The 4151-nt window shown below is 36.7% G+C and overlaps 1 non-coding gene across 1 annotated transcript; it reads right to left on the bottom strand.

Moving 5' to 3' along the window:
• Window positions 1-2579: 2579 nt before the first annotated feature.
• TRNAK-UUU (transfer RNA lysine (anticodon UUU)) lies at window positions 2580-2652 on the bottom strand. Its single transcript has one exon. It is a non-coding gene; the product is annotated as a tRNA-Lys (tRNA).
• Between the last annotated feature and the right edge of the window lie 1499 nt (window positions 2653-4151).

Below are 4151 nucleotides of genomic sequence, written 5' to 3'. Positions count from 1 at the left end.
ACAATATTTTGAGAACCAAAAGCCCATACTTCATAATATTAACCATGTACCTAGGTAAACGAAACGCGTTAAAACCTGTAACTGTACAAATTTAAGTCACGATCAAATTATTTCTGTTGATAATAGACGTTATATCGTCGGAAATCCTTTCGTTATTTAATGGTCAAACCTACTTTCATGACCAATAATTCGGAAATCAAAAGTTTGCTCACCATAATATTACACATGTGAAGATAACCAAACAAGTTCGGTCGATTTCTGTGGATGTCTGTGTTCAATTGGCCCTCACACCGTGAGTTGAATGCATATGGAAATAAGGTGAAGGTCAGTTGTTGGTGTGGGTATATCCAACATACTACCTGGTTGGGCAGTTCAGTTACACCGTGAAGTGAGTAAGGACAACGAACATGGGACCTTCAAACTGGTGTCTAATGCCGCTGCAGAGGGACGGAAGATATGAAAGGCTTTTGGTAACGGTGTTGTGACTACGCGGGCAGTGCAGCGGTTGTTTATCAAGTTTAAGGACGGTGACGAAACACTCGAAGACACACCACGTGGCGGAAGACCAACGACATTTCAATGCATGAAAATCGAAGATTGTACCAAGAAATAGAAGACTTCATGCGAGGAATAGAAGATAAGGTAATAAATACAAAACACTATAAAAAACACATTTTAAAAAGCATCATCATACAAGATGACAAGTACAGAAGATGTCAAGTATATCAAGAAACAAAGGAACATATAAAAATAGATGTTCAATGATAACACAATTTGAACACAGAAAGACAAGACAAAGTGGCAAAAATCATACATCAAGAAATAGCGAAAACGAGATTTCGTCCCGAAAGATTTTGGACGAGATTTTTCTGCGAGAGTTTGCACTCAAACTGGAATATAGTTGCTTAAGTTGAGCTCTCGTGTGAGAAATGAAAGTCTTGTGGAAAATGTAGGTTTTGTAAGAATGGGAAAATATAGGCAGGTGGTCAACTTTGGAGGTAATCAAGGGTAACATATTTCACTGCTTTATTATTGTTATTATTACATACATCGTTACGTTTCGTTTCAAATAATATGGTGTTTTCTCTTAGCAAGGAGCAACGCATTCCACGCGCGAAGGTCCAATTCTGAGCCAATGAAGATCCAGTTCTGCAGAGGCAAATCATCAATCAAGTGCTGAATTCAGCATCAATCAGAAAGGGACAGGAATGACAGGCCCGTTGAGAAAATGTTTGAAGTTACCAGTTCCATGTGCGATGCTCTTCATCTGGTTACTGAAACACAGTAACATATACGGAAGCGGAGTGAGTGCAGAATGTCTTGGAAAGATGACTAGATTTTTACTCTAAGGAGTAACGCAACATGCAGAGTTTTAGCAACTGGACCTTCACCCTCTGTGGAGTGATTGCCATAGGGATGTGTTATTTTGATGTTAGCATTTACGGCAGTGGGACAGTTTTGCGCCGTTGCTCAACGATTGCATGCATCTGTCACTTATAACAGTAACCAATTTCAGTGGCATCATTTCAGCTTCCAAAAGGGAATTGCCGCTCTTCTTCCACCCCACCCCCAAATTTGAAATTATGTATTTTTTAATCAATATGATGATAATATATTTATAAATAAACGTTAAATTTCACTTATATTGGGGGTCTTGCCCCTCCTCTCTCAAGCAAAATCTTAAACTACGCTGCAGATCAATTTGAAGAACAATCAAACCTTGTCAAGCTAATTCTCAACAGTGCCGAACTTCGTAGGGTCTATTAAGTGTGCTGTTATGATAGATTTAACGTCGGTACTAATATCGAACAAATCTAAAAGTTTTTAAAAAAAAGGTAAATCTATATCCATGGTGTGGTATAGGTGAGGAAGTTGGTCGATGGCGTACAAAGTACAGGCTGAATCTTTTTGGATTTTTTAATTTTTTTTTTTAAGAAAATAGGCTTGTATGTGTATATGGCGCGAAAAGACATGAACTTACTGGACATTTACAACGCTACAGAATGCTCAACTTCAAATAGCTAGATCGCTGACCTGTAGCTATTATGAAGTTCATATAACCAAGTCGAAAATTTAAAATGAGAAAAAATCATCACTCACATAGATAGCACATAAAATACATGCATAGAGTTTAAGTTGGGAAGTCGAGGGGTAAGAAAAATTCAGGTAAATCAAAAACGGTGGTGGTTCTTAGGGAGATAACAATTCAGATTTGATTGATTTGGCTTAAGATAAAATTCAATGAAGAAGTTTTGTTTCTGCAGTGATAATCCTTCGGATTCCTCACTCCATAAAATTAGCATAGTTTAATGGATTAATAATAATAGATTTATCTTCTAGGAAGAACTGGAAGATGCTGTTGGTATTGTCAACGCTTCTGGCAACCTGGTTAAATTTGCAAGTAAAATATGCCAGTAGCCTACACGCAAACTAATTATTCTGATTCAATGACACACTTATATATATACACACCATATATATATATATATATATATATATATATATATATATATATATATATATATATTGAAAATTAATAGGACTTCACTGAATACTTAACCAAAAAATTAGTCTTACTTCGCCCGAACAGGGACTCGAACCCTGGACCGTTAGGTTAAAAGCCTAACGCTCTACCGACTGAGCTATCCGGGCTGCCTTACACCGAAACTGCAACGGTCTGAAGATGTTGGTGCGAATGTCCATTTTCTCTTTACATTTATTCGAAATTTATAGCTAAGGTTCCGCTGGTGGTACCCCGTAATCGGAGGAACATAAAACTGTTTGAAACGTTATTTTACTGTTTTCTTATACCTAGGTAGTTAATATACCTTACTCACAATTACACCCATTCTCATGTATATATAGATATAGAGATGTAGATATAGTATAGATGTAGACTCGTATACAAGGTGGTATCGAAAAATTTCGAGACTAATTCTGTAACACACCAGCAGACGGCAACACAAGACTGCACGCACGGGCGTAGGTAGCACCGACTTTCTTAAGTCAATATGCCAAGAGACATCCTTTTGTGTTGGGCATCTTGTGCAATTCTGAGCACGTGTGTTACCACGTCTGCGATTTCATCATGGACAACAAGTTGGAACAACGAACGAACGTAACAGGGCAAATCCGCCATAGAGACACTTGACATGATATCAGCTGAAGTTTCGGAACTTACGTTACATGTATTAATCCTACGTTGTATAAAATATCATTGTGTTTATAGAATGTGCGCAAGAGTATCTTAAGGGAAATTCCGTGGAAATTTCTCTCCAGAGGCAACAAATTCCCCTAGGTACTCGTAAATTTTAAAATTTCAACTAGGCACTCTTTAAATAAGGACATACGCATCTCTTCATATTCTAGTCCTATCTCTGCAGTGAAAATGTCTCAATTTACCAATAAATGTATATTAAGAAAAATATAAGTTAGTGACCTTAAATTTACTGTTTTATAGACTTAGCATTTACCCTGTGCTCGAACTGTCATTAGCGTCATCATAGATATTCTGTAGGGGCGTAATGTTCATGCAAGCTTTGTGGAAGCACCGCTTTACCTGAGTAAATAGAATGATGCATTACAGGAAATAATGCAGTTATGAATTATGAGCAATGCAATATATCAGAAATAATACTGTACATTAAATATTCAGAATAATGCATTAAGAATAATAGTTTCCCTTATGAAGAAAACTACTCTATGCCTCTGATTTTCTGCCATTATTGGAAGGTGATTGGCTCAAATTGAGAAATTTTCATGCACCACAATCCTCAGTTTATCTTTTCGTCCTGACGTACCACAACACCTTCTATCAATTTTAGTATATATTTACCTTCCCCCTTTTCATTCCTACTTTACCTTTTATCAAGTCTCTTAGGAATATACAATTCTTCCTCAGGCAATGTCCCAACTAGTTTCTCTTTGTCTTCTTAATTAGATCTAATATCGCTCTTATATCTTATACTATTCAAGTAAATTTCTCTTCGGTTTTTCTCACCAATGGATTGCATACGAGATAAAAGTTGAGACTCCAAAAGTTGTCATAAAAGTGAGGTCTCGTCTCGGAAATTGTATCTGTTTGCATTGGAAAAACTCTGTCTCATTCGTATCGCATAACGAAAATTCTATCTTGTCTTATCTTGTGGATA

Source organism: Thermobia domestica, unplaced genomic scaffold (assembly GCF_964235325.1).
Source record: "Thermobia domestica unplaced genomic scaffold, izTheDome1.hap1.1 HAP1_SCAFFOLD_1234, whole genome shotgun sequence".
NCBI classification, from domain to species: Eukaryota; Metazoa; Arthropoda; class Insecta; order Zygentoma; family Lepismatidae; genus Thermobia; species Thermobia domestica.
This window is presented reverse-complemented; position numbering and strand designations above follow the sequence as displayed.